This window comes from Maniola jurtina, chromosome 16, assembly GCF_905333055.1.
Source record: "Maniola jurtina chromosome 16, ilManJurt1.1, whole genome shotgun sequence".
NCBI lineage: Eukaryota > Metazoa > Arthropoda > Insecta > Lepidoptera > Nymphalidae > Maniola > Maniola jurtina.
Genome location: NC_060044.1, coordinates 9,448,463 through 9,465,105, shown reverse-complemented (window position 1 = coordinate 9,465,105; position 16,643 = coordinate 9,448,463).

Here is a 16,643-nt window from a genome sequence, read left to right as displayed (position 1 = left end):
ACTATAAGACAACGACAGACAGACAGACAACAAACTGATCCTATAAGGGTTCCGTTCTTCTTTTTGAGGTACGGAACTTTAAAAATGCAATTTTATTGTAAAGCTGTTGGCTAGTATGAATTTAGCCGATGGTTTGCATGTGAATGCTAGGTTTTAATGTAATAAACGTCAAAAAATGCTAACGACGACGGACATCCACAAACTTTATTACGCAATGACCGTGTTCTCTTTTCTTCGTATGGTATTTTTAGGTGTCTACTTGCTACTCAGGTAAACTCGATTTCTAGAACGACTTGCTACTCAGGTAAATCATCCCGTTTCCCTAGGAATCCCTAATTTTTTTCGGGATGAAAACTACCCTATTATGTTAACCCGGAGTATCAACTACCACTGTACCAAATTTCATTTAAATCCGTTCAGTAGTTTTCTCGTGATGCGGGCACAGACAGACAGAGAGACAGACAGACAGACAAAAATCAAAAAAAAATTGTTTTAGGGTCTGTATCGATAAAAATGTTTCCTCCGATTAAAATTTTCAAAATATTTAATGTACAGAAATCGTCCAGTTACAGTTTTATTATAAGTATAGATTTAATCAATTAATTAATTTTGAACGCTTTTGAACCACCCAGTTTTTGATTTTTCCGCGACGCGACGCGATCAGGCAGGCAGGGAGTCAATATTATATATAAAAGACAGTAAAAAGGTAATAAACAAACTGTCCCTGGATAGAATGTGGCAATTTTTGTACTAGACGGTCACCGAACTGCATTTTTATGCATATTTAAATGCATCAAGCGAGCGTAAAATGTCAGACTTCGAACATTTTACGCTTCACGTTACTGGAACACTGTTGTCTGGAGATGTCTAGGTGTACCTACGTGATGTAGTTAACGAAGCACGAGAGATTGCTTGGAAATAAGTACTAAGATAATAATATAGTATGCTTAACTTTGTGAGGAGAATTTTTAATATTTGTCAGTTACTTGGAAGCCCTGATTATAAATAAGTACTTAAATAAATAAATAAAATACATAGAATGAAAAGCCTTTTATTTCTTCCCTAATCCATACTTCCATACTAATATTATAAATGGGAAAGAGTGTGTGTCTGTCTGCTAGCTTTTCACGGCCCAACAGTTTAACCGATTTTGATGTTTGGTGCAGAGTAGGTAAGTTTACATCCCGGGGACGAACATAGGCTATGTTTATTCCGAAAAATCATAGAGTTCCCATCGGGATTCTTAAAGTCTCATCTATTTAACCGGATTAAATATGGTAGGTACAATGGTAGTTGGCCTCCTGATTGACATGGACAACTTTATATCCCGGAAAAGCAGAGTTCCCAAAAATCCACGTGGATGAAGTTGCGGGCAGCACTAGCTTAGCTTCTTCTTTCAGCAAAGGTTGCCTGGTAGAGGTTGCTCCAAGCAATAAGGCCGCCTTTGCACACAATTGTTCTTTCTGTTTTCTTCTTTCTGTATTGTGTTTCCTTTATATGTGTTTTTGTGTGCAATAAAGTGTTCTATCTATCTATCTATCTATCTCGTAAAGAATACATCCAACCAACAGTCAGAGTACATGGACATGGCACAAACTAATAGCTGCTTGGCAGTTATGAATGTGATGGAGAGCGCGGGAACGCTGACAACATCCTTATTACGGCGCGAGGGGACTGACAAACAAATAGCGGGTAACACTTCATTTCAAGGTGATGTGACATTTATATTGTAAGGATTTGTGTCACATGACCTGGTGCCTTTATTAGGGTTATTACCCAGCTACTAGAGGGGTTATATGAGTTTATCAGTTCGATTGTACTTATGTGTGTATGTACCTACCTACTGTGGTATAGATTGTTGTTGACGGCTATGCTCACATATTTAGTCGACGTAAGCCCGACTAGTTTCGAATCGAACCCATACGAGATCTTTTTAAGGGCGACCCAAAAAGAGGGGTGTTATAAGTTTGACGTGTGTATCTGTCTGTGGCATCGTAGCTCCTAAACGAATAAATCGATTTTAATTTAGTTTTTTTTTGTTTGAAAGGTGGCTTGATCGAGAGTGTTCTTAGCTATAATTCAAGAAAATCGGTTCAGCCGTTTGAAAGTTGGTTCAGACTGCGAACCACACCCTTACGGACTGCGCTGTGAGGGTGCCTGGGGTGGTGCGGTGGATGTAAGTACTGTAAGTAGGCCGCGATTACACCTGTAAGTTTTACTCATGCGTGATTAATTAATAACAAAACTAATGTAAATGTATTTATAAGAGTGTTTACATTTGTTTTGTCGTAAGTTAATCATGTAAGCCACTAACATGAGAAAAATTAGAAAAAAATAAACCCGCGTCCTTACTAGATGATGCCCTAGACTTCGATTTAGGTTTTGAAAAGTTTGGACCTCTTTTCGGGGATACAAAGTACGGTAGCTTGTGCTATGTTAGAGTATAAGCTATCTCCGTTCTGAATTTCTGCTAAATTGGTTCTGTCATTATTGCGTGATGGTCGAGTAGGCACTTACCTAATAGGTAAACATCGAAAGTTTCACATTTCAGAAACTAAGCTAAGGTGACTGAGTTTATCTTACTTCACGCAGCTTAACTTACACCCAACTTATAAGCTAAGTAGAGCTAACTTAGTTTAGCTTTGTTCACGCAGCTGAGCTTACACCCAACGTATGAGCTAAGCAAGCCTAACTTAGTTTAGCTTGATTCACGCAACTGAGCTCACATCCAACTTATGAGCTATGCAATGCTATCTTAGTTTAGCTAAATTCACACAACTTAGCTTACACCCAACATTGAAAAGATGCCGCAGTTATGCAAACTAAGCTAAATAAAGTCGTGGCTTAGCTCGCGGTGTGGCCTGCGCTTTATCAACCGATATTTTACCGAATAAAAAAGCTTTATTAAAGTAGACCATATTGAAATAAAAGCGCTTATAGATCGTTAATTGCTCATGCGAATCCACAATGCCCCCAGGCATATTTTGTACTCTGCTTAGGTCAGCGATATAAATATTCCACTAGATGCGGCGCTTCATAATAACAATATGTTCTAACTAACACCGGTGGCCGCGCAGTCCGCACTCTTGTCAATCGTAATCCACTTTATGCGGGTTGCAAACCAATAGCTAAGTTAGTTTAGTTTAGCTTGCACAGCTGACGCAGTTTTTCACACTTGTGCGCAGACTGCAAACTAAACAATATACAAACTAAGCTATGTGAGCTGACTTAATATTTAGCTTTAGCTTCAACCGACGATGGGTTGATCATGATGATGATTCACAAATTTAATTTTTACAAACGGTCTGCGTCTAAAGCGGATTACGCACTCCAGGTGCGGAGTTCGTTGGAAGTGGAACATTTGTTACTATAAAGCGCCGCATCTAGTGGACCATTTATATCGCTGGTTTACTTATATTTTTACAGTGATAAACATTTGCTTTGTTATGTAGGTTGACTTTTTTTCATACAGCGACAATGACAATAAAAACGGGGATTCGTTTTTGAATTCGTATTCGAGTAGGTAATGAATGTTCTCGATTCGGTGAGCAATAAAACCGCGCGGCGTGAAACAGATACGAGCAGTTAGACTGTACAGTGTAAGTAATCGTACGTAAAAGCGGCTTTTATCTGTAAGTAATTTACATTTTACATAGGCACTAGGCAGGTATGTGAATTTTAAACAAACATACCTTGAAGACACGTTATAGAAAATACTAGGTATCTAGTAATGTTTGTTGCTTGCCAGATTTTCGTTAAAATGCATGGTTTCAAAGTAACACGGGTTCTTTGAAACTCCCATTTTTTTATGGAAACATGATTGCGGGAAATAATTTTATGATAGGTAAATATTGTTAAGACTATACTCACCTATTTAGTCGATGTAAGCCCGACTAGTTTCGAATTCATTCGGGGCCTTTTTCAGTACGTGAGTATAGCTGTAACAATTTATACTTACTTATGTATTGGAAATCACTCACGATAGTTTAAACGTTACTTACATTCCCATCTTTGAACCCGTATTACTTTGAAGTTATTTACATATTTTAATGCATAAGATATTTTAGCGTTTAAATTAAACTATAGTGAGTGATTTCCTTTATAAATATTAGGTAGGTACTTATACAAGCTCCCGCTTGTACTCACGTGGTTAGGTAGTCGACGTAAGTCCGACTAGTTTCAAACCCCGGGGTCCTTTTTCACAGTCATATTTATTTCTATAGCATATCTGAATTTGATTAAGTTTTATTGGTTAGTACATATTGAAATGAGAACCAAACTACGCTTGTATGAAATGCGCTGGAAAGCGTGCTAAGGACTCTTGTCTTAAATTTTATAAAATGAAATAAAGATTAGGTACTTATAAGCTTTACAAGAGTCACTAACCGACTTCAAAAAAGGAGGAGGTTCTCAATTCGTCAGAATCTTTTTTTTAATGATTCAAATCAAAGCGTTTTTGGATGGATCAAGCAGATTACGTTCATTGGAATGTTAACGTTCCGATGAACAATTTAATTAACTTGATTATTAAAACAAATACCTGCGTAATTAAGCGTTTATCGACTATACAAGCGCGGATTGTGAATTTACCTACTGTGTAGATAAGAGATGGGCAGAGGTAAACTTAGGAAGGTGGTGGGATTAATTACAGGGCATAGCCCACTAAACAAACACGTTTTCGTTATAGGTGTCAGTGACACTCCTCTGTGCCGGGCCTGTATGGAAGTTATGAAGCACCGACATTTAATATCACTCAATACCACCCAAAAGCACGGACGTGGCAGCTCAACGCCATTTTAGATCCCCAATCTCACTCCATGAAGCCCTTGGCAACCTGGACAGTCTACTCGGCTTCTGGAGCGAGCTTGTATGGCTGGAAGTGAAGAAGACTTTGGCGGGGAGAAGCAATGCGCGCTCAACAGACAGAAACATTTAAGTGAAGAAACCAGCCCAGAGAGAAGAAAGAAAGTAGAGAAGAGATAGAGATGATAAAAGATGATATTACGAGAAGAGAGAAATTTAAGGATCCGAGACCACTTAATTATTAACCCAAGAAAATGTTCGAAAAAGAAAATGATTAATAGAAGGAGTAACGTCCTTTTCACTTTAAGCGATGAGGCTTACCTTAGGAAGATCTTTATATCAGTGTGGTGCTTGAATTCAAGTAATATTAATGCACGGTAACTTTCCCTTATAGCTTTAAGTTACTTGGCTTTGAAAGTACTTAATATTTTTATGCGTGTTGCAAAATTCCACTTCTGGGAAAAGTTTCACAAAAATTTTATTCATAATCCAAAATCCGAGTCCAAAACTTTTCTTTTTTGATTTATTACTGTACCTAATATATAGCCGCGTTGGAAACAATGTATGATGAAATATGTTTTTGTGAAACTTTGGTATCCAGTTTTTTGTGTTAACTGTCTACTCTGATGTATTGTGATTTTTTGTCGTAAATAATATGTTTCGCGAACAAACTATGTGGGAACAATGAAAAATGTACTTACGCACCTTATTTTTAACCCCAGACCCAAAAAGAGGGGTGTTATAAGTTTCACGTGTGTATCCGTGTATCTGTCTGTGGCATCGTAACTCCTAAACTAATGAACCAATTTTAATTTAGTTTTTTTTGTTTGTAAGGTGACTTAATCGAGAGTGTTCTTAGCTATAATCCAAGAAAATCGGTTCAGCCGTTTGAAAGTTATCAGCTCTTTTCTGGTTACTGTAACCTTCACTTGTCGGGGGTGTTATACTACCTACTGGCATCTAATTGAGGTAGATTCAATTTATCCTGACTGTTATTATTTCAACAGGTATTTTTTGCACTCTAATATCTGTTGTAGGCTTCGATTTCAATAATAAACTCATCTTTTAATTTTAAAACTTTCAAAATTAAATGTGTTGTTGTTACTTGTGGTTGGTGGCATCAGCGATGGGATGGAACTTCATGAGATTTTTAGTTGGTAGGAGTCCGACATAATCACTGTGCTCCCCCGTGGCTGGTGGTATCCATGATGATTTTCCTCACGAAAAAATTAGGTGACGATCTAAGGAAGTTCTCTAAAGATGGAGGAATGAATAATTCACTCGTAATTAGTTTAGTACAATATAAAATAAATAGCAGAATTTAATCATACATAATATTATTATGATAAAAAATTACAGCGAGGCAATGACGACATACTAATTTATTACTATTGTGGGTAAATAACATAGAATACACCAAAAACATATTCTCGCATATGAAAACTAATTTCCAAATAATTATAAAGTGTCTAATAACAAAACCCAGTCGAAGAAACCTATTAAACTTTGCTAGATTAATTGCGTATTGGAATGGGTTTGGGGAATCATTAAACTTTGAATCGAGCTGACTCGGGTGATGAGCCTAAATTCCATTCGAGGGTCCAAAGAAAGGCCAACCCAAGAAGATACGTATAGGTACCTAAAACCTATACAGTATACCTATACAGAATGTAACCAGGATGCTAGTAAAAAATTAGCGTAATTATTATTATCCTATACTACCTAGACACAATCCAATGCTAATATCCATTTGCCTTATCTTGTTGTCTTAGTGATTTAGTATTTTTCAAACTGGTAATGTATAGAGTGAAAACTTGGGGTAAATGTTCTACGGCGACGTGCTATTGGCCCCGAGTGGCCTATCTACGCAACTTTCGTTGATCTCTAGCGTCAGTCAGTAGTTTTATTGTACTTTTAAAAATACATGCCTTTTTTTGTGGTATCTTATCAGTACTATCTCCTATTTTCGTTTTTGATAGCGTTTTGGTCACACTATATAACTTGTTTAAAATAAAGTCAGATTTAATAGAAATATAAATAGAAACAATAAATAATTAATTACTATCGCTTACTGTAACCGATGGTTAAGAAAGGGTCTACAATTAATACGGATCCAGAGAGAATATAAAAGAATCGGTACTGGTATTACTAACGAGAAAGAGTACGTGACAGCTGAATGTAAGGAAAATATTTTATTCATAAGAAATAGAGCACTGACGACACTCGAGAAAATTATTGGTGCGTTTATACTTAATCAGAAGCAAATGCCAATGAAGACCCAGTACCACTGTTTATGGAAAGCGAGATAGAGCTATCGTTTAGTAAATTAAAGCAAGACAAGAGTCCAGGGCCAGATGGTATCAGCAACGAGTGTATTATCGCTGGAAAGGACATTCTTGTGAAACCACTTACGAAACTATTTAACATGATTCTCAAGACAAAAAAGCTACCATGGCAATGAACATATTCGGAAATAACACTTATTTATAAGAAAGGTGACCCGAAGCAAATATGTAACTATAGACCTATCAGTCTTACATCATGTCTATACAAGGTATTCTCTACCTCGTTGCTACGGCGCATCACAAAAGCTATAGATGAAAGCCAAGGAATAGAACAGGCAGGCTTCATTCAGGGTTTTTCAACAATCGACCATATAAATACATTAAAGAATATAATAGAGAAGTACAAGGAATATGGAAAACCCTTATATATCGGATATATTGACTATTCCAAAGCTTTTGACTCTATAACACACAAGGCTATCTGGAGAGCTCTGGCTGAACAAGGTGTCAATAAAGGATACATAGACATCATAAAAGAACTCTACCGGAAAAGCACGTCCAGTATACGTTTAGACAGAGTTGGTAAACCATTTAGATTGGAACGAGGTGTCAGACAGGGTGACCCGCTTTCTTCGAAGCTGTTTATTGCTGTACTGGAAAGCATATTTAGAGAATTAAGCTGGGAGAGCACCGGAATAAAAATACATGGCAAATATCTATCACACCTCAGATTTGCGGATGATATTGTGCTGCTCTCCGAAACTGCGGATGATCTACAGAATATGCTGATAACACTCAATTCACAAAGTGTTAAAGTGGGACTCCGAATAAACCGTGAAAAAACAAAAGTGATGACCAACTCAGAAAGAAAATGCATACAGATAGAGAAGGTCGAAATAGAGTATGTCGACGAGTACATATATCTTGGACAACTTATTTCTCTCGAAAACTCCTCCATCGATAGAGAGATCGAAAGACGTGTCACAAATACGTGGAAGAAATATTGGAGTATGAGAGAGATTTTCAAGGGAAACCTTCCAACAAAAATTAAAACTAAAGCTTTAGAGACTTGTTTACTTCCATGTCTTACTTACGCATGCCAGTCTTGGCCTCTCTCCATCAAAACGATTAAAAAAATAAGAACATGTCAGAGAGGATTAGAGCGAAGCTTAGTTGGGTTAAAACTGAAGGACCGTGTGAAATGCTCTGAAATAAGGCGACAAACTAGAGCAAGAGATGCCATCAAACAAATTCTAAGACTTAAATGGAGATGGGCAGGCCATATTCAAAGGTGCCAGGATGAAAGGTGGACGAAAACCGTGACTAACTGGTATCCTTTGAATTGGAAACGAAGGCCTGGAAGGCCAATAAAAAGATGGGATGATGACATCGCAAAAATTGCGGGAAGGACATGGAGTACTTTAGCTAGAGATAGATGCACATGGAAAGAAATGGAGGAGGCTTACACCGCTACAGGCGGTCCTTACATGTAAACATATAATATATAATAAAGAGCAAGCATGTTTATTAATAGAAATAAATGTAAATATCATACGATTAATTAGGTTTAGAAAAATAAATGTAAGAAAGAAATAATACTTTTTAAGCATAGTTATAATAGTTTTATAGAGTTAAGAAAATATAATTAATGTAAGGAATCAAATAAAGCTTTTATTATTATTATTATTATTATACTTAATCAAAAATCTAGTTTTTGAAAAGAAAATTATCGTAATAATTTTACTATAGGCCTGAATATCAAGAGATGTGTAATGCGTATCCAAGAGTCGTGATAGCCTAGTTGTAGTCTATCTTCCTATTTGAGAGGTCGAGGGTTTGATACCTGCACGCAACTCTAACTTTTCGGGGTTATGTGCGTTTTACTTTAAGGTGGATGCGACGGTCTGCCCATGAAATTCAAATTTAATTTAGTTTTTCGCAATTTGTGAACTAATACGACAACGTAGGCTTATGGCACTTTAATTGCACCAATGCAAATGGCAGTATCATCCTCACAGGTTTATATAATTTGTCGTATTAATTTACAAATTGCGAAAAACCAAATTAAATTTCAGCCAAATCCGTCTAGTAGTTTTTGCGTGAAGGAGTAACAAATATACACACACACACACACAAACTTTCGCCTTCATAATATTAGTGTGATATTTGTGATCATGGCGCTCACTTATCGGTCTTCAAAATGTGTATCGATAACCAATCGACCACCTACGCAAGGGAAAATTGGATAATATTATGGATAGGTACCTATTACATACTTAATTGAAACGTAGCTAATTATTAATTACCACAAGCTGCCGCCATACCAATTAAAATCGTAGCAATTGAAGTTTCGAGTATCGCTCGAAGTTACCACCCTGCAGTAAATTATTATTTTAAGTGAACTGCATAAGACCAATCTACGACCGTCGAAATAATCTCCTGAAGCATGGATATTCATTAGTCAGGTAGAATTCCGTTCACTTTCAATAATAAATAATTTCTAACTCAAGTTAACGGAAGCCTTTCAAGTAGGTACCTATTGCGTTTGAACGAAAGTTCTAAGCAATTCAGTCGTTCGAGCCGCTTGGAAACTTTATGAAGTTTGTTGTAATCCCCTTTACTGGATTTCTATTAAAGCACCTGATGGTACTAAATTATTTAGTTCTAAGTGATTTTGTACAGAGATCATAAACCTTTTGGTTCTATTGAATTAAATACGTTCAATTGTTTAAACTGAATTGCTCTGGGGGCAAAATCCGTAACGAGGAATTCGTAGAAGAACCAAAGTAACAAATATAGCTCCGAAGTAGCAAGCCGGCAGTGGTAAGGCCATATAATAATACTAGAGGATGCTCGCAACTTCGTCCGTGTGGATTTAGGATTTTAAAGATCCTGTGGGAACAGTTTGATTTTCCGGGATAAAAAGTTGCCTATGTCAATTACAGGGACGCAAGCTACCTCGGTGACAAATTTCATACAAATCGGTTGAGCGGATAGGTCTTTGATTCTTTGATTTGGGAACTCTTTGATTTTCCGGGATAAAAAGTAGCCTATTTCCGTCCCCGGGATATAAGCTAACCCTGTACCAAATTTCAGAATCGGTTAAACTGTTGGACCATGAAAAGGTAGCCGATAGACAGACGGACAGACAGACAGACACACTGTCGCATTTATAATATTAAGTATGTAAGTATAGCTTGTCTGTCACAGAACTGATGGCTGCTTGGGCAGACATATCCTGGAATGCAGATTTGGACGACCGTCAACTCACTGGACTGACGATCTTAAGAGGGTAGCAGGAAGTGGATGGATGAGAGAGGCAGAGATCGTGTGTGGTGGCGCGCTTTTGGGAAGGTCTATGTCCAGCCATGGCCACAAACAGGCTGATAGATTGATTTGCTTTAAGCGTCACACCTGTGTACCTAAAATTGTTAATCATGATCACTTATCTTTTATTTATCACTAGCTTATGCTCCCGACTTCGTTTTGAATTTTCAAAAATCCTTTCTGAACAAAAATCTACGTCAGAATAGCTATCTCTTTTCAGCCCGATCCGTCCAATAGTTTGAGCTGTGCGTTGATACATCAGTCAGTCAGTCAGTAAAAGGAAAAATGCTTTTATGTAATTTAGACCAACTTAACAATTTGCCCACTAAGTTTGAACATTATCGGTTAGGATACATATTTTATTGATTAACAAAAGAACACCCTATGGAAATTCCTACAAAGTTTTTCAATCTTTAATAATTCATAGCGCGCTTACTGAAATTGATTTCTTTCTGGATTTGCTTCCATTTATTATTACTTACTACCTACGTACCAGGCATTTCTAGTGGCTGTTTAAGTTTACGCAGGTTTATATCTGTGTATCATGTCTATTTTCACTAGATTATCGCAAGATTGCTTGTGTGTCGGTATATTCTACACTCTACAGGATATATATCTATTTCTGGATTTAGATCTGGATAAATTATATACAAGTGTAAATTAAATTTATAACACCCCCGACAAGTGAAGGTTACAGTAAGTAGAAAAGAGCTGATAACTTTCAAACGCCTGAACCGATTTTCTTGAATTATAGCTAAGAACACTCTCGATCAAGCCACCGTTCAAACAAAAAAAAAACTAAATTAAAATCGGTTCATTAGTTTAGGAGTTACGATGCCACAGACAGATACACAGATACACACGTCAAACTTATAACACCCCTCTTTTTGGGTCGGGAGTTAAAAAATAAAGATCATGTCAGTTAAAATGTTAATATTTCAATGGCTCAAATCAATTTGGTAGTCGAAGCTTTATGGAAAATTGGGAAATGTAAAATTAAGTCAATCAAGCAGTTGTGTCCTGGCAGAAAGTCTATGCAAATAAAATGTATGCCCTACCAACCCACAAATATTAAGTAGTATTTAAGCATAAATAAATATTCAACGGGATCTTCTTCAATCTTTAGTCAGCTTTGTAACATCGGTCGTTATTTGAATTTTGAAGAGCTTTGAAAGGGCTTATTATTCATATTTACTGTGGGTAAATAAGACAATGTAAATTAGTTAATTAACATTAAAATTTAACATAGGAATAAGGATTTTTCCGGTTACCTACCTCTGATTCCGTACCAACTTTAATTATTTATGTTAGATGATGCCAGTGACTGGGTCCAATTGGATTTAGAGTTTTTGAAAAAATTCCATGGAAACTGTTTGATTTTCCGTCACAAAAGTAGCCTATATGCCCCTTCCTGTGTTGCAAGCCATCTGTGTACCAAACGTCAAAATCGGGTAATTGGGCCGGAAGACAAGCTGTGATAGCCTAGTGGTTAAGACGTCGGCCTCCTAGTCGAAGGGTTGCGGGTTCGATTCCAGGCACGCACCTCTAACTTTTCAGAGTGAATAACCCTTGCTTTAACGGTGAAGTAAAAATCGTGAGGAAACCTGCAAGCCTGAGAGTTCTGTATAATGTTCTCAGAGGTGTGTGAAGTCTGCCGATCCGCACTTGGCCAGCGTGGTAGACTTTGGCCAAACCCTTCTCATACTGACAGGACATTGGACACCCGTGTTCATTAGTGGGCCGGCGGCAATGGGTTGATCACACTTTTGCATTAATAATATTAGTATGGAGTATGGACACTCGCACACTATGTACATTACATTCTAACAATTGTCAAAAAAGACCTCTTGAAACAGCCCTACAATCGCAGTAATTTAAAACTATTTATTCCAGCGCCTACCAGAATCTCATCGTGATAGCGACAAACTATTCCGTGTAAATTAACTTCGTAACGGCGCTCCGCTTACATAATATACAGTCAAACAACATACAGTTCTGTGTGCTCAACAGTGTATTAAACTACATACTTGTCTAACTTCTTAACACGGGTAAGATTATGTACGAATAGTTAACTAACTTACTTTCATGGTTCTGCGACCCCAAACTAAATGGAATTTGTCATCAGTATTCAAGAGATATTTAGAACTTAGATATTTAGAACTTAGAATCACTACATACCTATCCGCCGCCATGCTGAGTTCCTGTTAGTTCGGACTTCGGAATCTAATTTCAGAACATTTTGTGAAAATCTGCTACGCTAGTAGAATAAGTACCTACCTATATCTAATTTGTTATAAAACATCTGATACTAATCAACATCTGATGATAACAATCTGATAATAATATCAGAAATTAAACATTTGAAAACATACAAGCATTTAAAGAGTAAAAATAGAATAAGTATGTATTTAAAAGTTTAAAAGTAGGGAGAACTAGGTTATTACCTCAATATAACTTCCATTAAGTAATTTCTTTTGAACCTATAAATTCCTTAGGAATTGAATCATTACAAGTGATTCAAAGCTTCGAATTTCGAACTTATACCTACAAGGTTTCTACTATAAATTATTCTGTGTACGGCCGAATCCTATACACTCCTCTTTTATTATACTAATTCTTTTACTGTTACCTGTTCTGCTATGGAGTTCTCTCCCATTGGATCTAGGAGGCCTTTATCGAATGATGGCAGTATGGCAGAGGGTGGCCACGCTGCAAAGTGTCTGGCAATGCATGACGTGATTTTTAACACTATTTGGAAGAAAAAAAAAACTTTACAGGTACTTTGTCGTAAGATTTTCTACACCTTACCATCTCCCAAAACCAACCATGATTACAAACTTCATAGTCGCTAATTGTTGCTTCTTGTGTTGGGGACAATATGCAGAGCTTATTCTTAGCGATAAGGCCGCCTATTGTACAGATTCTATTTTGTAATATTTTTGAAAGTAAGTTAGTAACTTATCTATTTTGTTATAATTATGTACAGTAAAAAATATTTTACTTTACTTTTTAATACCTTCATTATTTGATTAACTTTTCCTTCTTGCCCCGTTTTTTTTTCACCCCTCACATAATATTATATACATACAAACAAAAACTAGTGTAAATACGACTGCTGTACGAATGCTACCTCTGGAGGAATCCTACCTGTTCCCCTATTTAAACTCGTCTGCGTCGTTTCCAGAGAGTACCTAAATGTATCGTAGCAGAATTTTTGTATCTCTGAAGCGCAGAAACCTCGTTTTTAGGGTTCCGTCCCTCTAAAGGAAAAACGGAACCCTTATAGGATCACTTCGTTGTCTGTCTGTCTGTCTGTCTATCTGTCCGTCTGTCTGTCCGTCCGTCCGTCGTGTCTGTCAAGAAACCTATAGGGTACTTTCCGTTGACCTAGAATCATGAAATTTAGCAGGTAGGTAGGTCTTATAGCACAGGTACAGGAATAAATCTGAAAACTGCGAATTTGTGGTTACATCATTAAAAAAAAAATTAAAACGTGTTTCAATTTTCAAAGTAAGATAACTATACCAAGTTGGGTATCATATAGGGCTTTACCTGTACATTCTAAAACAGATTTTTATTTATTTTTATGTACAGTAGTATTTGATTTATCGTGCAAAATGTTGGAAAAATACCCGCGTGCCGAACCCTCAGTGCGTGAGTCTGACTCGCACTTGGCTGGTTTTTAATACTAGAAATGGTTTCCTTTCTAGGATCTATATTTTATACTCTATAGGTCGTTGGCAACAGATCAGAAATGAAATAGATTGAAGAGCGAGAAAGATTTCTGCAAGCGGAGAAACTAGGTCAACTTGAAGTTGAGTTGAAAACTCGAAAAGAGGAATTTCATTTATATTATGGTCATGATTCCATTTAAAATAGTTTTGAATTGTAATTTAGCACCTTTTCAGTAAAATAATTAAATGACTTACTAATTTAAACTTGCGTACGTAAATATTTTAATACTTTGATCAACTTGAAAATAGGAAGTAGGTGGGTACATTACATTGTACAATAAAATAATGGGAGCAATAATAATTCAAAACATACAATTTAACTAAAAACCCACATGTTTTTTTTTTTAAATATGGTTTGCAATAAATAATTGAATTATTATGGGTAGTAGTTAGTAGCACAGCACTATTGAAATTAGTTAAGTTTTTTTAATAAAACCGATGTTTTATCGCCCGGTTGGTACCTACGTATCTAAATCCAATCAGAATCCAAAGGCGGGATATCTTTTTTATGTGTAATTGTTCAATTATTATTTTTTGTCCTGGGTGACAAATTAGACAGCTCTGCAATGGCTTCCTCGGGTCAGATCCTTTCTCAATTATTATTAAAGCTCTTGGACGAAAAACTAAGTAATTCTGGGATCTTGAGTCTTAATATCTAAAAATATGAAGGTTACTGATTAAAGCACAAAAACTACCAAGAAAATCACACTGTAGACAATTAAAATGAGTTATAACTTTACGCAAAGCTTTTATGAAGGTCTTTATTACTCCCTTAATGGTTTTTAGCAACAAAACGATTCAATATAAGCTCCTAGTCCCGAGATAACACTTGATACTCATTAAGTGCAAACGACAATAAAAGGAAAATCATTGTTTAGGTAATTGTTTTGTCTTCTAACAAAGATACGTGTTATTAAATACGGAATGGATATTTGCTTTGATTGAAAAGTAGCGTGGAAATATTCCAATGTTATTTTTACGTAGGAATTTACTTAAATGGCTGGCAAGAAATTTTAATAATATTTTCTAAGGAAAAATAAATATTGGAGAGAATGAATAATATTATAAGCTTTGCTTCACCAAAATTATCAGATTTACGCTAACTCCAGTGACTTTATTTACTTAAAACACTCGAAGCTCTGAGATTTCCTTTGAATTTCTTCTAAATATAACTTGTTTTTTTCGCATTCAGTTTAACCCACAAAGTAGGTAGGTAGGTGTAGTGTTCGCTTTCAGAATTAACTCTAGCCCAAGCATTTGATTTTCGAAGAGAAAATCTTTTTTTTAAAGAATATTAGCGATGCTAATCATGACTAATACTCCCCTTTCCCCTCCAATTAAGCGTAAAGCTTGTGCCAGGAGTGGGTACGACAATAGTGCAACGGGTGGGGTTTGAACCGCCGACCTTCCGGAATTCAGTCCGCTCCTCAACCGTTGAGCTATCGAGGCTCTATAAAATCTTCTTTATTCTTCGGGCGATTTTGGCATGCGTAGAAACTTCAAGGTAGCGTCACCGACATGCTAAATAAATTAGCTATTAAAACTTGTTCCTAAAATTTAATTAAAGTCTCAAGTAGGTATACTTTTGGTAATTGGAGTAGCTCCCGAGAATCGAACCCAGGACCTCGTCATCCGCAGTCGAACATGCTAGTAATTAGACCGACAGGGACGAGGTTGCAAATATTTTACAACTGGCACGCGAAGTCACTGACATCTGCTAGTCGTAAAATATTATAACGTAATTTCCGCAGTAGGCCAAAGCCATTAAGAGGGCTCTCTCCGTCACTCGTTTCATACAATCGTAGTTCCAATTTCATTTGAATATTAAGCAACCAAAGTCCATGAAAGTTTGCAGACATATTCTAGAAACTAATATCTATGTCTGTGGTTTTCCAGATTTCTGTTAAAATATTCGGTTTCAAAGTTACGCGGTCTTAAAAATTTTCATACAAATCTTTGAGCCCCTGTAATTTTAAAACTACATATTTTTAGAAAAATCTAAAACACCACAGACACAGATATTAGTTTCTAGAATATGTCTGCAAAATTTCATGGACTTTCGTTGCTTAATATTCAAATGAAATTGGAACTACGATTGTATGAAACGAGTGACGGAGAGAGCCCTGTTAAGAGCGGCGGAGGTTCGCAGCATCGCTATTCGGGGATTTATTAAGTCCAAATAAGCAATAGCAGCCATTAAATTAGAATAGGGAAGGAATCACTCGCTGTTAGCTTCGCGATCATTACTATTAATATATCTAGCCTCTTGTTATGAGTTTCTGTCAGACTGGCTGCCCATGAGCTACTAGGTACACAGAACAAATTAATTCTAAAGCTAAGCTGATGCCTAGTTTCATGGGATACTATCACCTATAGTATCCGACAGGTTGAGATGGCAATCGGGATACGAGGGGGAGGGAGGTTTGCCCCGTACCACCCGTACCACCCGTACGGGTGGTACGTCACGCCATATCCCGCGCCGGATTAGCGTGGG